This window comes from Pleurodeles waltl, chromosome 4_1 (genome assembly GCF_031143425.1).
Source record: "Pleurodeles waltl isolate 20211129_DDA chromosome 4_1, aPleWal1.hap1.20221129, whole genome shotgun sequence".
NCBI classification, from domain to species: domain Eukaryota; kingdom Metazoa; phylum Chordata; class Amphibia; order Caudata; family Salamandridae; genus Pleurodeles; species Pleurodeles waltl.
In genome coordinates, this window is record NC_090442.1 from 171,577,254 (window position 1) to 171,600,415 (window position 23,162).

Consider the following 23,162-nt stretch of genomic DNA (forward strand, 5'->3'; position numbering starts at 1 on the left):
CTGAAAAAAGAAAATGATCACCAGCTTTGGCTTAAAGAACAGTATGCTACTTTGTGTGCCTCTCCAAAGACTTCTATCGAGCAGATTGTCCCTTCTATTTATGACAGTCAAAAGACAGCTCCAGTTATATATAGATCAGCCTCTTCAGACTCTCTCTCAGCCTGTAGTTCTCCAGTGAAAATTCCTGTACAGTTGACTGAATCTCTGACATCTCTGAGAGATTTGACATCTCTTGATTCAAAGGATGGATCAGAGTCTTCAGAAGGAAGTGTCTCAGCCCCTCTATCAGAACAAATAAAGCCAAAGGAAGAAGAGAGTTCTGATGCAGACTCCAATAGCTGCATCTTAAGAAACCAAGATATGACTTTACTGGAGATTAAAGGCAAGTTGTGCACCAGTGTTGAAGAATCTGAATCTAGTGATGACAGTGGTTCCTGCCTTGCCATGAACAAACCTGCAAATAGTGCTGTTCAAATGGCGCACACACCAGAATTTTCAGATTGTGGGGATACTCCTGCCCTTTCAAACAATATCATAGAATTTTCAGATAATGAAGAGACAGTTCCTGTTTCAAGTGAACTAATGAATTTTTCTAACCGTGAAGAAATACCCGCAATTACTAAGAATGTAATGGACTTCTCAGAAAGTTTACAAATCTCTTCTGTGTCAAAGCAAACCGTGGAGAATTCAGACAAGGAAGAAAGCCAGCAATCTGAAACTAAACAGCCTGTCATAAGAAATGAGAGCCTTCTCCTAGAACAGGACACAGTTGCAGCCTCAACCACTGATTCTGACTTGCTGTTCCCTGCCACTGCGTTTCCTGTTTCCAGCTCAACGGTTACTGAAGAACAGATCTCTGATCTACCGGTATCTGATTGTGATGTAAAACCAGCCACACCAATGCCACCTGCTGTGTCTCTGAAATTAAAGACTCCTGAAAACCAGCAATCTGAAACCGAAGCTCAAGTACTGAAAGATATCATATGTCCCACTAAAATTAAAGACTTGAATTTGAATCTTGTATTCGAAGATCTGATGATAAGTACTGTTCTTAGTGTTTTATTGCAAGAAACCATCATCAATTCAAAGGCTAGAGCTGAAAATGTAAGTAACAGTGTAAAGGTGATTTCTGAAGAGACTCCAGTTCTATTTCAATTCAAAGAACAACCTTTCAGTGTTAACAGAGCTGAAGATCAACTACCTGTAGTAGAAACGCCTTGCAAAGAAACCATTTCTGATACCACGAATACACCACAGAGCCCTTGCAATGAAGAAATCTCAGTCTTGTCAGAAGATCACCCTAAAGAATTAGTTTGTGGAACTTCTACATTTTCATATGTTAATCCAGTCTCTAAAGACATGAAAACTCCTGTTGCTCCTGAATTTGATACTCCAATGTCATCCAAGATGAAAGACAATTCTGACTTTTTCATGTTTACCTTGAGAACACCAGTTACCCATGTCTCCCAAGTCTCTATGCTTTGCAAGCCTCAGACCACAATCAATGCAAATACTGCTGCAGAAACAGACATATCCTGCTTGTCGGAAGGAGTTACAGACCTTACAGTTACTAACACGCCAATTATGTCCTCCAAAGAAGACAGTACTGAACAGGAAACGAAAGTCCTAAAGAATACCGCCCATGATGCAATTCCAGATCTCCTTGCTCCTGAATCCACTTCACCAGAAACCAACTCCATGCACTCCTCCCGTATCACTCGAACAATAAAGAGGAAAGACATCGGAGCCCATATGGGTATTAATACATGCTTTGCTCATTGGAAGTTTCACCTACGGCAGGACTGTAAACTTATCAACCAAGGTTGGTGTTGGATTTTCTTGTTGTGGCTTTTCCTCTTCAACTTTTTTCAGCCAAAGGATCGCCTTCTCTTCTTGAGCAGACTGGTGGGAGGGGGTATACTGTTACGACTCGGTCGTCCCATTTCCAGGGGGCGCTGTAAGGGGACTGTCAGAAGCCTGGGAATCACCTTGAACACCTATCTAGAGTCCCTTGCTGACTCCTGTTTGTTTCTCTTTTCTCCATGGTACACTTGTGTAGGACTACATTTGCTTCTTGGGACTGCAAATCCCATAATGCACAGCTTGGTAGTCAGGAAAACCCGGATTCTGTTTCCCATTGTTTTCAATGGGAGAACACCAGTTGCTCCTTTTCACTGGATCCTCTCCTCCAGGACTTGCAAGTGTCCGAAACCACACACACCTGAAACCTCTCCTGTGCAGCCCAGCTTGGAACTGCTTATAAGCAGCCATTTCCTCAAGCTCCCCGTCGTGCATCGGACTTCAATTCCTTTGTGTTACAGACCCCTCGTCGGATGGTGTTCCAGTTTTGTTCCTGTTCCTGTTCCTGTTCTGTTCCAGCTTGATCCTGTTTCCTGTTTCTCTGCCCTGTTCCTGGTTGTTCCAGCCAGAGTCTGCTCCCTACTTCTTAGCCTTGTACCTGTTTGTTTCTTCCAAAGCCTGCTCCCTGTTTCTCTGCCCTGCTCCTGCCTTGTTTCAGCCTGAACCTTCTCTCTGTTTACCAGTCCTGTTTACTGCTCATTTCCTACTCCCTGTATTCCAGTCCTGTCCTTGCCTGTTCCAGCCAGAGCCTGTTCTCAGTTTACCAGTCCTGTCTCTGTCTGTCCCAGCCAGAAGTTTGCGCCCTGTTTTCAAGTCCTAGACCCGCCTTTGCTTCAGCCTGAGCCTGTTCCTAGTTCTTGCCTCTGCCTCTTTGTTTGTTCCCTTCTGTTTCTGTTTCTTCTTGGTTCTTTGTGTCTGGTAAGTGTTCTATCAGTCTTCACCAGTGTATACGTGTCCTCCTGTGTACTGGGGTTGGCTCCTGGTTTCCAGGAGGCAATTCCAGCCCCCATCCTTGTCCAGTGTTATACGTTGTATTGCATGCCTAACAGTGACAGTGTGCTATTGCTGTTTTCTCAGGAATCGCCACTGTGTTTCCAGCTGGACCCACAAGAGCTTGTCCTGTGTATGTAAGTACTATCCTTGTTTGTGCTCTAGGGTCCAGAGACAGAATCACTTCTGCTGCCTCCTTTCTATGGGGCTGGCAGGGTGACTATCTGTAAGAGCAAACTGCACAGAGGCATTGAGATTCCCTGTCACTGTGGGAGGTTCTGCGCCTTACTCTGTGTACAACCCCAGCGTGTTTGTCCACTGGTAATCCGTTTCCTGTTTGTTCACACAAGGGTTGCTCTGTTTTTACTTTCCTGTTTCCTGTGCCTATCCATAGCTGTCCTTTCCGTGTATGCCTTTAGCTGCTCCTCTGCCCCAGTGTACTACCTCTTTAGGATATTCAGTGACCTCAAGGGGTGTCCCAACCAAAGTCCTGATCAGACCCGCCCGAAACCGTGACACATATATGTGGTCTACGCTGATAATGGTGTCCCCACACTCACGAAGTCTGGGGAATTAACCTTGGACAATGTGGGGGCACCTTTGCTAGTGCAAGGGTGTAGGAAAGTACCATCTTGCCTGGCATGTTACCCCCATTTTTCACTGTATATATGTTGTTTTAGTTGTATGTGTCACTGGGACCCTGGTAACCCAGGGCCCCAGTGCTCATAAGTGTGCCTGAATGTGTTACCTGTGTAGTGACTAACTGTCTCACTGAGGATCTGCTAATCAGAACCTCAGTGGTTATGCTCTCTCATTTCTTTCCAAATTGTCACTAACAGGCTAGTGACCATTTTTACCAATTTACATTGGCTTACTGGAACACTCTTATAATTCCCTAGTATATGGTACTGAGGTACCCAGGGTATTGGGGTTCCAGGAGATCCCTATGGGCTGCAGCATTTCTTTTGCCACCCATAGGGAGCTCTGACAATTCTTACACAGGCCTGCCACTGCAGCCTGAGTGAAATAACGTCCACGTTATTTCACAGCCATTTTACACTGCACTTAAGTAACTTATAAGTCACCTATATGTCTAACCTTTACCTGGTAAAGGTTAGGTGCAAAGTTACTTAGTGTGAGGGCACCCTGGCACTAGCCAAGGTGCCCCCACATTGTTCAGAGCCAATTCCCTGAACTTTGTGAGTGCGGGGACACCATTACACGCGTGCACTACATATAGGTCACTACCTATATGTAGCTTCACAATGGTAACTCCGAATATGGCCATGTAACATGTCTAAGATCATGGAATTGCCCCCTCTATGCCATTCTGGCATTGTTGGCACAATTCCATGATCCCAGTGGTCTGTAGCACAGACCCTGGTACTGCCAAACTGCCCTTCCTGGGGTTTCACTGCAGCTGCTGCTGCTGCCAACCCCTCAGACAGGCATCTGCCCTCCTGGGGTCCAGCCAGGCCTGGCCCAGGATGGCAGAACAAAGAACTTCCTCTGAGAGAGGGTGTTACACCCTCTCCCTTTGGAAAATGGTGTGAAGGCAGGGGAGGAGTAGCCTCCCCCAGCCTCTGGAAATGCTTTCTTGGGCACAGATGTGCCCAATTCTGCATAAGCCAGTCTACACCGGTTCAGGGGACCCCTTAGCCCTGCTCTGGCGCGAAACTGGACAAAGGAAAGGGGAGTGACCACTCCCCTGACCTGCACCTCCCCTGGGAGGTGTCCAGAGCTCCTCCAGTGTGCTCCAGACCTCTGCCATCTTGGAAACAGAGGTGCTGCTGGCACACTGGACTGCTCTGAGTGGCCAGTGCCACCAGGTGACGTCAGAGACTCCTTGTGATAGGCTCCTTCAGGTGTTGCTAGCCTATCCTCTCTCCTAAGTACCCAAACCCTCTTTTCTGGCTATTTAGGGTCTCTGTCTCTGGGGAAACTTTAGATAACGAATGCAAGAGCTCATCCGAGTTCCTCTGCATCTCTCTCTTCACCTTCTGCCAAGGAATCGACTGCTGACCGCGCTGGAAGCCTACAAACCTGCAACATAGTAGCAAAGACGACTACTGCAACTCTGTAACGCTGATCCTGCCGCCTTCTCAACTGTTTTCCTGCTTGTGCATGCTGTGGGGGTAGTCTGCCTCCTCTCTGCACCAGAAGCTCCGAAGAAATCTCCCGTGGGTCGACGGAATCTTCCCCCTGCAACCGCAGGCACCAAAAAGCTGCATTACCGGTCCCTTGGGTCTCCTCTCAGCACGACAAGCGAGGTCCCTCGAATCCAGCGACTCTGTCCAAGTGACCCCCACAGTCCAGTGACTCTTCAGTCCAAGTTTGGTGGAGGTAAGTCCTTGCCTCACCTCGCTGGGCTGCATTGCTGGGAAGCGCAACTTTTGCAGCTACTCCGGCCCCTGTGCACTTCCGGCGGAAATCCTTTGTGCACAGCCAAGCCTGGGTCCACGGCACTCTAACCTGCATTGCACGACATTCTAAGTTGGTCTCCGGCGACGTGGGACTCCTTTGTGCGACTTCGAGTGAGCACCGTTTCACGCATCTTTGTAGTGCCTGTTTCTGGCACTTCTCCGGGAGCTACCTGCTGCTGAGAGGGCTCCTTGTCTTGCTCGACGTCCCCTCTCTCTCCTGGTCCAATTTGCGACCTCCTGGTCCCTCCAGGGCCACAGCAGCGTCCAAAAACGCCAACCGCACAATTTGCTGCTAGCAAGGCTTGTTGGCATTCTTTCGGCGGGAAAACACTTCTGCACGACTCTCCACGGCAAGTGGGATCCGTCCACCAAAGGGGAAGTCTCTAGCCCTTTTCGTTCCTGCAGAAACCTCAGCTTCTTCTGTCCAGTAGAAGCTTCTTTGCACCCGCAGCTGGCATTTCCTGGGCATCTGCCCATCTCCGACTTGCTTGTGACTTTTGGACTTGGTCCCCTTGTTCCACAGGTACCCTAGATTGGAAATCCACAGTTGTTGCATTGTTGGTTTGTGTCTTTCCTGCATTATTCCTCTAACACGACTTCTTTGTCCTTAGTGGAACTCTAGTGCACTTTGCACTCACTTTTCAGGGTCTTGGGGAGTGTTATTTTTCTAACTCTCACTATTTTCTAATAGTCCCAGCGACCCTCTACAATGTCACATAGGTTTGGGGTCCATTCGTGGTTCGCATTCCACTTTTGGAGTATATGGTTTGTGTTGCCCCTATCCCTATGTTTCCCCATTGCATCCTATTGTAACTATACATTGTTTGCACTGTTTTCTAAGACTATACTGCATATTTTTGCTATTGTGTATATATATCTTGTGTATATTTCCTATCCTCTCACTGAGGGTACACTCTAAGATACTTTGGCATATTGTCATAAAAATAAAGTACCTTTATTTTTAGTATAACTGTGTATTGTGTTTTCTTATGATATTGTGCATATGACACTAAGTGGTACTGTAGTAGCTTCACACGTCTCCTAGTTCAGCCTAAGCTGCTCTGCTAAGCTACCATTATCTATCAGCCTAAGCTGCTAGACACCCTATACACTAATAAGGGATAACTGGGCCTGGTGCAAGGTGCAAGTACCCCTTGGTACTCACTACAAGCCAGTCCAGCCTCCTACAAGTGCTGACTCTTATAAAGATCTATCAGTCCCTCAGAGCTTTCAAGTCAGCAGGCTAGACCCTGTATCTAAGGGATCAGTAAAAACTGTGGGATTCCTTAGTTCAACTCAAATGGCTTGTGCTCCTCCCAAATTGGATGACAGTACATCAGTCTCAATTGCTAAGTGTTGTGCTGACTCTTGTAAGGATCTACCAGTTCCTCAGTGCTTTCAAGTCAGCAGGATAGAACCTGTATCAAAGGGATCAGTAAAGACTGTGGGATTCCTTAGGTCAACTCAAAAGGCTTGTGCTCTTCCCAAACTGGATGATAATACACCAGTCTCAATCCCTAAAAGCTCTGCTAAACCCTTTTCTATTCTGAGTGGGTTTGATAACAATATGGACATACACACACTAAAAGAGCAGTTTTGGCAGATTAAAAGGCAGATATCGGACTTCTATGATGAATATGTTGTAACATACACAAGAAATCGTGTACGTGGGCTCTTTTCATCAATGCAAATTTCACTGTTGCCAGAACCAGACATTCTGTTTATCTGTAAGGTAGAAGAAGTAACAGAGCAGCTGATGGAAACTACTGCAAGGCAATTTGAAAACCTGAAAAAAGAAAATGATCACCAGCTTTGGCTTAAAGAACAGTATGCTACTTTGTGTGCCTCTCCAAAGACTTCTATCGAGCAGATTGTCCCTTCTATTTATGACAGTCAAAAGACAGCTCCAGTTATATATAGATCAGCCTCTTCAGACTCTCTCTCAGCCTGTAGTTCTCCAGTGAAAATTCCTGTACAGTTGACTGAATCTCTGACATCTCTGAGAGATTTGACATCTCTTGATTCAAAGGATGGATCAGAGTCTTCAGAAGGAAGTGTCTCAGCCCCTCTATCAGAACAAATAAAGCCAAAGGAAGAAGAGAGTTCTGATGCAGACTCCAATAGCTGCATCTTAAGAAACCAAGATATGACTTTACTGGAGATTAAAGGCAAGTTGTGCACCAGTGTTGAAGAATCTGAATCTAGTGATGACAGTGGTTCCTGCCTTGCCATGAACAAACCTGCAAATAGTGCTGTTCAAATGGCGCACACACCAGAATTTTCAGATTGTGGGGATACTCCTGCCCTTTCAAACAATATCATAGAATTTTCAGATAATGAAGAGACAGTTCCTGTTTCAAGTGAACTAATGAATTTTTCTAACCGTGAAGAAATACCCGCAATTACTAAGAATGTAATGGACTTCTCAGAAAGTTTACAAATCTCTTCTGTGTCAAAGCAAACCGTGGAGAATTCAGACAAGGAAGAAAGCCAGCAATCTGAAACTAAACAGCCTGTCATAAGAAATGAGAGCCTTCTCCTAGAACAGGACACAGTTGCAGCCTCAACCACTGATTCTGACTTGCTGTTCCCTGCCACTGCGTTTCCTGTTTCCAGCTCAACGGTTACTGAAGAACAGATCTCTGATCTACCGGTATCTGATTGTGATGTAAAACCAGCCACACCAATGCCACCTGCTGTGTCTCTGAAATTAAAGACTCCTGAAAACCAGCAATCTGAAACCGAAGCTCAAGTACTGAAAGATATCATATGTCCCACTAAAATTAAAGACTTGAATTTGAATCTTGTATTCGAAGATCTGATGATAAGTACTGTTCTTAGTGTTTTATTGCAAGAAACCATCATCAATTCAAAGGCTAGAGCTGAAAATGTAAGTAACAGTGTAAAGGTGATTTCTGAAGAGACTCCAGTTCTATTTCAATTCAAAGAACAACCTTTCAGTGTTAACAGAGCTGAAGATCAACTACCTGTAGTAGAAACGCCTTGCAAAGAAACCATTTCTGATACCACGAATACACCACAGAGCCCTTGCAATGAAGAAATCTCAGTCTTGTCAGAAGATCACCCTAAAGAATTAGTTTGTGGAACTTCTACATTTTCATATGTTAATCCAGTCTCTAAAGACATGAAAACTCCTGTTGCTCCTGAATTTGATACTCCAATGTCATCCAAGATGAAAGACAATTCTGACTTTTTCATGTTTACCTTGAGAACACCAGTTACCCATGTCTCCCAAGTCTCTATGCTTTGCAAGCCTCAGACCACAATCAATGCAAATACTGCTGCAGAAACAGACATATCCTGCTTGTCGGAAGGAGTTACAGACCTTACAGTTACTAACACGCCAATTATGTCCTCCAAAGAAGACAGTACTGAACAGGAAACGAAAGTCCTAAAGAATACCGCCCATGATGCAATTCCAGATCTCCTTGCTCCTGAATCCACTTCACCAGAAACCAACTCCATGCACTCCTCCCGTATCACTCGAACAATAAAGAGGAAAGACATCGGAGCCCATATGGGTATTAATACATGCTTTGCTCATTGGAAGTTTCACCTACGGCAGGACTGTAAACTTATCAACCAAGGTTGGTGTTGGATTTTCTTGTTGTGGCTTTTCCTCTTCAACTTTTTTCAGCCAAAGGATCGCCTTCTCTTCTTGAGCAGACTGGTGGGAGGGGGTATACTGTTACGACTCGGTCGTCCCATTTCCAGGGGGCGCTGTAAGGGGACTGTCAGAAGCCTGGGAATCACCTTGAACACCTATCTAGAGTCCCTTGCTGACTCCTGTTTGTTTCTCTTTTCTCCATGGTACACTTGTGTAGGACTACATTTGCTTCTTGGGACTGCAAATCCCATAATGCACAGCTTGGTAGTCAGGAAAACCCGGATTCTGTTTCCCATTGTTTTCAATGGGAGAACACCAGTTGCTCCTTTTCACTGGATCCTCTCCTCCAGGACTTGCAAGTGTCCGAAACCACACACACCTGAAACCTCTCCTGTGCAGCCCAGCTTGGAACTGCTTATAAGCAGCCATTTCCTCAAGCTCCCCGTCGTGCATCGGACTTCAATTCCTTTGTGTTACAGACCCCTCGTCGGATGGTGTTCCAGTTTTGTTCCTGTTCCTGTTCCTGTTCTGTTCCAGCTTGATCCTGTTTCCTGTTTCTCTGCCCTGTTCCTGGTTGTTCCAGCCAGAGTCTGCTCCCTACTTCTTAGCCTTGTACCTGTTTGTTTCTTCCAAAGCCTGCTCCCTGTTTCTCTGCCCTGCTCCTGCCTTGTTTCAGCCTGAACCTTCTCTCTGTTTACCAGTCCTGTTTACTGCTCATTTCCTACTCCCTGTATTCCAGTCCTGTCCTTGCCTGTTCCAGCCAGAGCCTGTTCTCAGTTTACCAGTCCTGTCTCTGTCTGTCCCAGCCAGAAGTTTGCGCCCTGTTTTCAAGTCCTAGACCCGCCTTTGCTTCAGCCTGAGCCTGTTCCTAGTTCTTGCCTCTGCCTCTTTGTTTGTTCCCTTCTGTTTCTGTTTCTTCTTGGTTCTTTGTGTCTGGTAAGTGTTCTATCAGTCTTCACCAGTGTATACGTGTCCTCCTGTGTACTGGGGTTGGCTCCTGGTTTCCAGGAGGCAATTCCAGCCCCCATCCTTGTCCAGTGTTATACGTTGTATTGCATGCCTAACAGTGACAGTGTGCTATTGCTGTTTTCTCAGGAATCGCCACTGTGTTTCCAGCTGGACCCACAAGAGCTTGTCCTGTGTATGTAAGTACTATCCTTGTTTGTGCTCTAGGGTCCAGAGACAGAATCACTTCTGCTGCCTCCTTTCTATGGGGCTGGCAGGGTGACTATCTGTAAGAGCAAACTGCACAGAGGCATTGAGATTCCCTGTCACTGTGGGAGGTTCTGCGCCTTACTCTGTGTACAACCCCAGCGTGTTTGTCCACTGGTAATCCGTTTCCTGTTTGTTCACACAAGGGTTGCTCTGTTTTTACTTTCCTGTTTCCTGTGCCTATCCATAGCTGTCCTTTCCGTGTATGCCTTTAGCTGCTCCTCTGCCCCAGTGTACTACCTCTTTAGGATATTCAGTGACCTCAAGGGGTGTCCCAACCAAAGTCCTGATCAGACCCGCCCGAAACCGTGACACATATATGTGGTCTACGCTGATAATGGTGTCCCCACACTCACGAAGTCTGGGGAATTAACCTTGGACAATGTGGGGGCACCTTTGCTAGTGCAAGGGTGTAGGAAAGTACCATCTTGCCTGGCATGTTACCCCCATTTTTCACTGTATATATGTTGTTTTAGTTGTATGTGTCACTGGGACCCTGGTAACCCAGGGCCCCAGTGCTCATAAGTGTGCCTGAATGTGTTACCTGTGTAGTGACTAACTGTCTCACTGAGGATCTGCTAATCAGAACCTCAGTGGTTATGCTCTCTCATTTCTTTCCAAATTGTCACTAACAGGCTAGTGACCATTTTTACCAATTTACATTGGCTTACTGGAACACTCTTATAATTCCCTAGTATATGGTACTGAGGTACCCAGGGTATTGGGGTTCCAGGAGATCCCTATGGGCTGCAGCATTTCTTTTGCCACCCATAGGGAGCTCTGACAATTCTTACACAGGCCTGCCACTGCAGCCTGAGTGAAATAACGTCCACGTTATTTCACAGCCATTTTACACTGCACTTAAGTAACTTATAAGTCACCTATATGTCTAACCTTTACCTGGTAAAGGTTAGGTGCAAAGTTACTTAGTGTGAGGGCACCCTGGCACTAGCCAAGGTGCCCCCACATTGTTCAGAGCCAATTCCCTGAACTTTGTGAGTGCGGGGACACCATTACACGCGTGCACTACATATAGGTCACTACCTATATGTAGCTTCACAATGGTAACTCCGAATATGGCCATGTAACATGTCTAAGATCATGGAATTGCCCCCTCTATGCCATTCTGGCATTGTTGGCACAATTCCATGATCCCAGTGGTCTGTAGCACAGACCCTGGTACTGCCAAACTGCCCTTCCTGGGGTTTCACTGCAGCTGCTGCTGCTGCCAACCCCTCAGACAGGCATCTGCCCTCCTGGGGTCCAGCCAGGCCTGGCCCAGGATGGCAGAACAAAGAACTTCCTCTGAGAGAGGGTGTTACACCCTCTCCCTTTGGAAAATGGTGTGAAGGCAGGGGAGGAGTAGCCTCCCCCAGCCTCTGGAAATGCTTTCTTGGGCACAGATGTGCCCAATTCTGCATAAGCCAGTCTACACCGGTTCAGGGGACCCCTTAGCCCTGCTCTGGCGCGAAACTGGACAAAGGAAAGGGGAGTGACCACTCCCCTGACCTGCACCTCCCCTGGGAGGTGTCCAGAGCTCCTCCAGTGTGCTCCAGACCTCTGCCATCTTGGAAACAGAGGTGCTGCTGGCACACTGGACTGCTCTGAGTGGCCAGTGCCACCAGGTGACGTCAGAGACTCCTTGTGATAGGCTCCTTCAGGTGTTGCTAGCCTATCCTCTCTCCTAAGTACCCAAACCCTCTTTTCTGGCTATTTAGGGTCTCTGTCTCTGGGGAAACTTTAGATAACGAATGCAAGAGCTCATCCGAGTTCCTCTGCATCTCTCTCTTCACCTTCTGCCAAGGAATCGACTGCTGACCGCGCTGGAAGCCTACAAACCTGCAACATAGTAGCAAAGACGACTACTGCAACTCTGTAACGCTGATCCTGCCGCCTTCTCAACTGTTTTCCTGCTTGTGCATGCTGTGGGGGTAGTCTGCCTCCTCTCTGCACCAGAAGCTCCGAAGAAATCTCCCGTGGGTCGACGGAATCTTCCCCCTGCAACCGCAGGCACCAAAAAGCTGCATTACCGGTCCCTTGGGTCTCCTCTCAGCACGACAAGCGAGGTCCCTCGAATCCAGCGACTCTGTCCAAGTGACCCCCACAGTCCAGTGACTCTTCAGTCCAAGTTTGGTGGAGGTAAGTCCTTGCCTCACCTCGCTGGGCTGCATTGCTGGGAAGCGCAACTTTTGCAGCTACTCCGGCCCCTGTGCACTTCCGGCGGAAATCCTTTGTGCACAGCCAAGCCTGGGTCCACGGCACTCTAACCTGCATTGCACGACATTCTAAGTTGGTCTCCGGCGACGTGGGACTCCTTTGTGCGACTTCGAGTGAGCACCGTTTCACGCATCTTTGTAGTGCCTGTTTCTGGCACTTCTCCGGGAGCTACCTGCTGCTGAGAGGGCTCCTTGTCTTGCTCGACGTCCCCTCTCTCTCCTGGTCCAATTTGCGACCTCCTGGTCCCTCCAGGGCCACAGCAGCGTCCAAAAACGCCAACCGCACAATTTGCTGCTAGCAAGGCTTGTTGGCATTCTTTCGGCGGGAAAACACTTCTGCACGACTCTCCACGGCAAGTGGGATCCGTCCACCAAAGGGGAAGTCTCTAGCCCTTTTCGTTCCTGCAGAAACCTCAGCTTCTTCTGTCCAGTAGAAGCTTCTTTGCACCCGCAGCTGGCATTTCCTGGGCATCTGCCCATCTCCGACTTGCTTGTGACTTTTGGACTTGGTCCCCTTGTTCCACAGGTACCCTAGATTGGAAATCCACAGTTGTTGCATTGTTGGTTTGTGTCTTTCCTGCATTATTCCTCTAACACGACTTCTTTGTCCTTAGTGGAACTCTAGTGCACTTTGCACTCACTTTTCAGGGTCTTGGGGAGTGTTATTTTTCTAACTCTCACTATTTTCTAATAGTCCCAGCGACCCTCTACAATGTCACATAGGTTTGGGGTCCATTCGTGGTTCGCATTCCACTTTTGGAGTATATGGTTTGTGTTGCCCCTATCCCTATGTTTCCCCATTGCATCCTATTGTAACTATACATTGTTTGCACTGTTTTCTAAGACTATACTGCATATTTTTGCTATTGTGTATATATATCTTGTGTATATTTCCTATCCTCTCACTGAGGGTACACTCTAAGATACTTTGGCATATTGTCATAAAAATAAAGTACCTTTATTTTTAGTATAACTGTGTATTGTGTTTTCTTATGATATTGTGCATATGACACTAAGTGGTACTGTAGTAGCTTCACACGTCTCCTAGTTCAGCCTAAGCTGCTCTGCTAAGCTACCATTATCTATCAGCCTAAGCTGCTAGACACCCTATACACTAATAAGGGATAACTGGGCCTGGTGCAAGTACCCCTTGGTACTCACTACAAGCCAGTCCAGCCTCCTACAAAGGGTGCCCTCACACACAGTAGCTTTGCACCTAGCCTTCAGTAAATGAAGGTAGACATACATGTGATTTATAAGTTACCTTAGTGCAGTGAAAATAGCTGTCAAATAGTGTGTGCACTATATCACTCAGGATGCAGTGGCAATCCTGAAGAAGGGTTTGTCTGAGCTCCTTATGAGTGACAAAAGAAATGCTGCAGCCCATGAGATTCTCCTGGAACCCCAATGCCCTGGGTACCTCGGTACCATATTCTAGGGACTTATGAGGGGGGACCAGTGTGCCAATCAGAATTGGAATATGGAGTCACTAAAGTGTAGTGTCAAATTTGGTAAGTAGAGAAAGCATAAGCACTGGAGTTCTGGTTAGCAGAACTTCAGTGACACAGTTTAGCATACTGACAACACACATAGGCCACAACCTATGAGCACTGGGCTCTTGGCTAGCAGAATCCCAGTGAGACGGGCAAAACACACTGATAAATAGGGTTTTAACTATGAGCACTGGGGTCGTGGCTAGTAGGATCCCAGTGAGACAGTACAAACACACTGACAAACACTCACAAAAGGCCGAAAATGGGGGTAACCATGCTAGAAAGAGGCTACTTTCTCACAGTACCTTCTACGCTTCCTTCTCCACAGCCAACTCCTCCACCACCCACCTACAGCGCCACCATCAGTGACATCCCCTACGAGAACCAGATCTCGTTCTCCTTCAAGGCATCATTCAAGTCGTTGCTCCAGGCACCATCAACATATACTACACTCACATATAGGCCCAAGACGCTCACATCATTGACATCATCATACCAGGTCTCAATCCAGACATAGTACCGATGCTTCTTTCAGAAGTACAGGGAGATATTCCCGACTCTCACTGACTCTCCACCTCAATGCATCTCACCGGTGGATGATATTTCTACCTTCCAAGAAGTATTAGTCAGAGGTGCAAACAAGTTAAACATTCCAATGTCAATGCCAATACCGACGACATACATCATTTTCAAGACATTGCAGCATACGTCAGTCTCATGTCCTGTGCTACATAAGGGTTCAGGTCTCTTAGAACAGGCAATGGACCTTTTCTTAGCTCCATCATTTATCAAGTCTGCACCATCAAGACTCCAGAAAAAGTATTGGCCTCCCGACCAAAATCCAGCCTTCCTATGCACGGCCCCTACTCCAAACTCGGTTGTAGTAGTGGCCACGAGAAAACAACATGCTACATTCCGGCTTCCACAGTGCCACCAGTCAAAGAGAGGCAGAAACTAGACTCCGTAGTTCGAAAAGTCTGCAACACTGCAGCAACTACAATGAAGGCAGCAAGCGCCACTGCCTTTTTAGGCTGTTACAACAGAGCCCTCTGGGAATCACTACAACATTTTAATGAACATCTCCCTAGAGATAAAATATAGAACTTTAATGAGCAGGAATGTGGAATTCCTAACGCCCGCGACATCTTGATTGGGGTCAAGGGCAACAAGTTTTTATGTTTACTTTGTCCTTGGGACAAGTAGGCCCAACCCTCTGCAGCACAAACCCTTTGGCTGTCTGTATACAGAGAGTGGAACTCTCTACAGTTGAGGTAATGTGTTTCCAAGATATAATGCTGTTCGAACTTGTATTTATGGTTCATTATTTGAAAACCTTCATTATTAGGGTGAGCGCTGTAAATAAATGTTTTAAGGTCACACTTCACTACTGACGTTGGTTCCAGTACAAATAAAAAAAACGTGTATACACATGTTTGAAAAGTTTAGGCTATGAGGCTAAGTATAATGCTCCCAGAATGCTCTCTGATTAGATGCAAATGAGGTGTCATTTAGTAAAATGTTTTGATGCATGCTAGTATTTCCCAAAAATATTTCTAATGGAAAATCAGTGTAACCATTTTCAACACGATTATGGGAAGCATGAAAATAAACAAACACTGACAAAGCCAACTGATCTGACATATTTTTATAAGTCTTTTAGTTTCATCAATGCGTGTCTTGTTTTGACATGGCTTTTGTAACACTTTATTGTTGTGGGAGCTACCAGGCCCTCAACATTTTAACAAACACTGGCAAAAAAAAACCAAAACGTTTTTGAACTCTAAAAGCACACGTTGCCACCAGTGGCAAAACAAAGGCCCCGCAGCCGCCCTCCAGGGGGCCCCTTCAGCACAGCACCTGCCCTGAGTGAGTCTGGAGAGGGGGCTCCTCCATGTTCTTTGCAAAGGGGTACCCTCCAGTTTCGTTACGTCACTGATTGCCACTGTAGTTCCTGACACTGAACAAAACTACTTTGTGTGCCAATATGCTCCTTGTGGAAGAGAAGAATGCGATCACTCACAGTAAAGCCAGCCGAAAGAGAGAGAAATAGAAGTTTAATAAAAACAAAATGTCTTTAACACCAGACCTAATTAGGGACCAAGACCCACATGTAGGTAGCTTTTTGCATGTCGCAAACAGCGACTTTCGCTGTTTGCGACGTGCAAAAAGCACATTGCGATGCACAAACCCAGTTTTGCGATTTGGTAACCTGGTTACCGAATCGCAAAACGGGTTTGCGACTTGCAATTAGGAAGGGGTGTTCCCTTCCTAATTGCGACTCGCAGTGCAATGTAGGATTGTTTTGCGAACGCGGGCGCAAACCAATCGCAGTTTGCACCCATTTCAAATGGGTGCTAACACTTTCACAAAAGGGAAGGGGTCCCTCTGGGACCCCTTCCCCATTGTGAATGTCACTGTAAACATTTTTTCAGAGCAGGCAGTGGTCCGCAGGACCACTGCCTGCTCTGAAAAAATGAAACAAACATTTCATTTTTCGTTTTTGTAATGCATCTCGTTTTCCTTTAAGGAAAACGGGCTGCATTAAAAAAAAAAAAAAAAAAAAAAAAAAATGCTTTATTGAAAAGCAGTCGCAGACATGGTGGTCTGCTGTCTCCAGCAGGCCACCATCCCTGTGAGGCCGCCATTCGCAAGGGGGTCGCAAATTGCGACCCACCTCATGATTATTCATGAGGTGTGCATTTGCGAAGTCCTTGCGAATCACAGATTGTGTCAGGGACAGCATCCTACATTCGGATTTGCGACTCGCAATTTGCGGGTCGCAAATCTGAACCTACCTACATGTGGCCCCAAATTCTTAAAGAAAGTCACAAAAGTGCACCCATGGTATATGTCGTACCCCTATAAAATATTTGTGAACTGTATTTTAGCATGGGTAAATACGCATGTGTAGATTTGCTCATGTGAAAATCTATTGAGCATTTGCAAGTTCATTTTCCCTCCAGCCACTTTCTTCCCAACCCTGGAAGAAGTTCTAATTCTGCCATTGTCAGGAGTAAATGTCCAACCTTTCTTATTATGGGAAAATATTAGAGAGAAGCTGGTGAAGATCTTTAAAACATGCAGGTTAGTAGGTTTGCAGACTCAAAGGCATTCCAGCCCTGGAACTATTGCTTACTGCTGCCTTCAGCCCCAGTATGCAGATCTGCAGAAAGGTGGAAAAATAAGGAAATTGCTACAGTAGGGATTGAAACTGCAAGTATTCAAGCCCTACTATGGTAGTAGCCCTGGCATAATCAGAGAGGCTATTATCAGAGCTCTTACATAATGAGATTGCTGCCATAATTTGGCGCCACACTACATGGCACCAAAGGGACAAGTAGATCTTTTTACAGGACAAGTAGATTTGAGAAGCAACCTGTCCCGTGGACAAGTAGATATTTTAATAAATTCCACACCACTGAATGAGGTTCTCAATGAAGGCCTAATGATATCGAACCAAATTATCAGTGCAGCAGTAGACTCCTCTCTGCTGGCTGCACAGGAATTCTGCCATGGAGACTCTCTCCCATGACATTGGTGGCTTCTCCTCACTACTAAAACCAGAGTCTCAACAAATAATTCTCAACTAACTATTCTCAGTTACCATTCTATTTGGTTCTCACACAGACAATGAGATGGAGTGGTTAAAGGCAGAGTTACAGCCATTAAAAGCTGTCAATGTCGGTCTAGAAAAACCTAAAGAATCAAGAAAAATTTTCAAGTCTTTCCAATGCCATTTCTCTTCACAGAAGGTTCAAGCCCCTCATTGGTATCAGGGTCGCCAACAGGCTTGCACACATTCCCAACAGTACCAACGGTCCTATCAGAATTATGAGAGAAAGCAGGCTAGAGGAAGATCAAGCCAACCGCCTGCTCAGGGTAACACGCAACCATCATCTCTTCCCCCTCTTCTGTTACCCACTCTGGTAGAGGGAAGAATCCGGCATTACCTGGAAGACTGACAAAACATAACGCAATACGCATGGGTTCTGAATATTGTTTGCAATGGACATTGTTTCAGATACTCCAGTCCTCCACTGTCTATTCCACCAAAACCTTTCAAATTCCACATTTACAAGCGGTGATAAACATTCTATTACAGAAGCAGGCGGTGGAGCCTGTTCCTCCTCAAAGAGGAACCGGGATTTACTCCAGGTATTTTTTTGTCAAGTAGAAAGAGAGGAACAAATTCAGACCCATTCTTGACCTCACACTGGCCAACAAGTGGATTCAGCGAGAAAAAATCTGGATGCTGGCATTACATCAGATCTGCCCTCAATTACAGCAAAGGGATTGGCTCTGCTCCATCGTCCTTCAAGAAGCATACTTTCATATACAAGAAGCAAGAAAACATTGAAAATTCTTGAGGCTTGTAGTGGGGCACAGCCATTATCAGTACCAAATGCTTCTATTTGGCCTAAAGTCAGCACCCAGAACATTCTCCAAATGCATGGCAGTAGTTGCTGCCCACCTCTAAAAGCACAAAGTATTAGTCAACCCATACCTGGATGACTGGCTAATCAAGGCGCCCACGTTTCAAGAGGCTCAAGTTCACTTCAACTGGACTTGCGATCTCCTGCAACGGTTGGGCTTTCAGGTCAACCTCTTTCTCAGTACAAATGACACACTACCTGGGGGCCTCAATCCACAGCCTCTGAGCACACGTGTGTCCTTCAGAAGTGAGATGCTTATCAATCTTTCAAAAATCTCAAGCTCTCATGAAAACCTCTCATCCAGCCGTGAGAACAGTATGCTTTCTCCTCGGCTTGATGGCGTCCTGCATATTTCTCGCACCAAATGCCCATCTCCATATGAGACCTGTAGGAGGCTGGACTGGCTTGTAGTGAGTACCTAGGGGTACTTGCACCTTGCACCAGGCCCACTTATCCCTTATTAGTGTATAGGGTTTCTAGCAGCATAGGCTGATAGATAATGGTAGCTTAGCAGAGCAGCTTAGGCTGAACTAGGAGACGAGTGAAGCTCCTACAGTACCACTTAGTGTCATATGCACAATATCATAAGAAAACACAATACACAGTTATACTAAAAATAAAGGTACTTTATTTTTATGACAATATGCCAAAGTATCTCAGAGTGTACCCTCAGTGAGAGGATAGGAAATATACACAAGATATATATACACAATAGCAAAAATATGCAGTATAGTCTTAGAAAACAGTGCAAACAATGTATAGTTACAATAGGATGCAATGGGGACACATAGGGATAGGGGCAACACAAACCATACACTCCAAAAGTGGAATGCGAACCATGAATGGACCCCAAACCTATGTGACCTTGTAGAGGGTCGCTGGGACTATTAGAAAATAGTGAGAGTTAGAAAATTAGCCCTCCCCAAGACCCTGAAAAGTGAGTGCAAAGTGCACTAAAGTTCCCCTAAGGACAAAGAAGTCGTGTTAGAGGAATAATGCAGGAAAGACACAAACCAACAATGCAACAACGCTGGATTTCCAATCTGGGGTACCTGTGGAACAAGGGGACCAAGTCCAAAAGTCACAAGCAAGTCGGAGATGGGCAGATGCCCAGGAAATGCCAGCTGTGGGTGCAAAGAAGCTTCTACTGGACAGAAGAAGCTGAGGTTTCTGCAGGAACGAAAAAGGCTAGAGACTTCCCCTTTGGTGGACGGATCCCTCTCGCCGTGGAGAGTCGTGCAGAAGTGTTTTCCCGCCGAACGAACGCCAACAAGCCTGGCTAGCTGCAAATAGTGCGGTTAGCGTTTTTGGACGCTGCTGTGGCCCAGGAGGGACCAGGAGGTCGCAAATTGGACCAGGAGGTAGAGGGGACGTCGAGCAAGACAAGGAGCCCTCTTAGCAGCAGGTAGCACCCGCAGAAGTGCCAGAAACAGGCACTACGAGGATGCATGAAACTGTGCTCACACGAAGTTACACAAAGGAGTCCCACGTCGCCCTAGACCAACTTAGAAAGTCGTGCAATGCAGGTTAGAGTGCCGTGGACCCAGGCTTGGCTGTGCACAAAGGATTTCCGCTGGAAGTGCACAGGGGCCGGAGTAGCTGCAAAAGTCGCGGTTCCCAGCAATGCAGTCTAGCGAGGTGAGGCAAGGACTTACCTCCACCAAACTTGGACTGAAGAGTCACTGGACTGTGGGAGCCACTTGGACAGAGTTGCTGGATTCGAGGGACCTCGCTCGTCGTGCTGAGAGGAGACCCAAGGGACCGGTAATGCAGCTTTTTGGTGCCTGCGGTTGCAGGGGGAAGATTCCGTCGACCCACGGGAGATTTCTTCGGAGCTTCTAGTGCAGAGAGGAGGCAGACTACCCCCACAGCATGCACCACCAGGAAAACAGTCGAGAAGGCGGCAGGATCAGCGTTACAGAGTTGCAGTAGTCGTCTTTGCTACTTTGTTGCAGTGTTGCAGGCTTCCAGCGCGGTCAGCAGTCGATTCCTTGGCAGAAGGTGAAGAGAGAGATGCAGAGGAACTCGGATGAGCTCTTGCATTCGTTATCTAAAGTTTCCCCAGAGACAGAGACCCTAAATAGCCAGAAAAGAGGGTTTGGCTACCTAGGAGAGAGGATAGGCTAGCAACACCTGAAGGAGCCTATCAGAAGGAGTCTCTGATGTCACCTGGTGGCACTGGCCACTCAGAGCAGTCCAGTGTGCCAGCAGCACCTCTGTTTCCAAGATGGCAGAGGTCTGGAGCACACTGGAGGAGCTCTGGACACCTCCCAGGGGAGGTGCAGGTCAGGGGAGTGGTCACTCCCCTTTCCTTTGTCCAGTTTCGCGCCAGAGCAGGGCTAAGGGGTCCCCTGAACCGGTGTAGACTGGCTTATGCAGAATTGGGCACATCTGTGCCCAAGAAAGCATTTCCAGAGGCCAGGGGAGGCTATTCCTCCCCTGCCTTCACACCATTTTCCAAAGGGAGAGGGTGTAACACCCTCTCTCAGAGGAAGTCCTTTGTTCTGCCATCCTGGGCCAGGCCTGGCTGGACCCCAGGAGGGCAGCTGCCTGTCTGAGGGGTTGGCAGCAGCTGCAGTGAAACCCCAGGAAGGGCAGTTTGGCAGGACCAGGGTCTGTGCTACAGACCACTGGGATCATGGGATTGTGCCAACTATGCCAGGATGGCATAGAGGGGGCAATTCCATGATCATAGACATGTTACATGGCCATATTCGGAGTTACCATTGTGAAGCTACATATAGGTAGTGACCTATATGTAGTGCACGCGTGTAATGGTGTCCCCGCACTCACAAAGTCCGGGGAATTGGCCCTGAACAAGGTGGGGGCACCTTGGCTAGTGCCAGGGTGCCCTCACACTAAGTAACTTTGCACCTAACCTTTACCAGGTAAAGGTTAGACATATAGGTGACTTATAAGTTACTTAAGTGCAGTGTAAAATGGCTGTGAAATAACGTGGACGTTATTTCACTCAGGCTGCAGTGGCAGGCCTGTGTAATAATTGTCAGAGCTCCCTATGGGTGGCAAAAGAAATGCTGCAGCCCATAGGGATCTCCTGGAACCCCAATACCCTGGGTACCTCAGTACCATATACTAGGGAATTATAAGGGTGTTCCAGTAAGCCAATGTAAATTGGTAAAAATGGTCACTAGCCTGTTAGTGACAATTTGGAAAGAAATGAGAGAGCATAACCACTGAGGTTCTGATTAGCAGAGCCTCAGTGAGACAGTTAGTCACTACACAGGTAACACATTCAGGCGCACTTATGAGCACTGGGGCCCTGGGTTACCAGGGTCCCAGTGACACATACAACTATAACAACATATATACAGTGAAAAATGGGGGTAAGATGCCAGGCAAGATGGTACTTTCCTACACAACCCCCCCCCCCCCAAACGAAGGACAATAAGACTAGCCATGACCTGATGAGTCTTCATTGTCTAAGTGGAAATATCTGGAGAGTCCATCTGCATTGGAGTGGCTACTCCCAGGTCTATGTTCCACTGTATAGTCCATTCCCTGTAGGGATATGGACCACCTCAACAATTTAGGATTTTCACCTTTCATTTGTTTTAGCCAAAGTAGAGGTTTGTGGTCTGTCTGAACAATGAAGTGAGTGCCAAACAGGTATGGCCTCAACTTCTTCAGAGCCCAGACCACAGCAAAGGCCTCCCTCTCTATGGCAGACCAACGCTTTTCTCTAGGGGTCAACCTCCTACTAATAAAAGCAACAGGTTGATCCTGGCCCTCAGAATTAAGTTGTGATAGGACTGCCCCTACTCCTAATTCAGATGCATCAGTTTGGACATAGACTTTTTTAGAGTAACAAGGGCTTTTCAGGACAGGTGCAGAGCACATGGCCTGCTTCAGCTCCTCAAAAGCTTTCTGACAGTTTGCTGTCCATAATACCTTTTTAGGCATTTTCTTGGATGTGAGGTCATTAAGAGGGGCTGCAATGGAGCCATAGTTCTTAATGAACCTCCTGTAATACCCAGTGAGGCCTAGGAAGGCTCTCACCTGAGTCTGAGTGGTAGGGGGAACCCAATCAATAATTGTTTGGATTTTCCCCTGAAGTGGTGCAATCTGTTCCCCACCAACAAGGTGTCCCAGATAAACCACCTTACCCTGCCCTATCTGGCACTTTGAAGCCTTGATAGTGAGGCCTGCCTTTTGCAGGGCCTCCAAAACTTTCCATAGGTGGACCAGGTGATCATCCCAGCTGGAGCTAAAGACAGCTATATCGTCCAAATATGCTGCACTGAAAGCTTCCAGCCCTTGCAGGACTGTGTTCACCAACCTCTGAAAAGTGGCAGGTGCATTTTTCAATCCAAAAGGCATTACAGTAAACTGGTAATGGCCCCCAATGGTTGAAAATGCAGTTTTAGGTTTCGCATCTTCTGACAATTTGATCTGCCAATACCCTGCAGTCAAATCAAAAGTGCTTAGATACTTGGCAGATGCCAGTGTATCTATGAGCTCTTCTGTCCTGGGTATAGGGTGAGCATCAGTTTTGGTTACTAGGTTGAGACCTCTATAGTCTACACAAAACCGCATTTCCTTCTTTCCATCTTTGGAATGGGGTTTTGGTAAAAGCACCACAGGAGAAGCCCATGGACTTTCAGAGTGCTCAACCACTCCTAGTTCTAACATTTTCTGGACCTCTTGCTTTATGCAGTCCCTGACATGGTCAGGCTGCCTATAGATCTTACTTTTGACAGGTAAACTGTCTCCAGTATCTATAGTGTGCTCACACCAAGAAGTGGTACCTGGCACAGTAGAGAAGAGTTCAGAGAATTGATCTAGGAGATTTATGCAATGGTCTTTCTGCTCAGCAGTAAGACAATCAGCCAAAACTACACCTTCCACAAGAGCATCTTGTTCTGTGGAAGAGAAGAGATCAGGTAGAG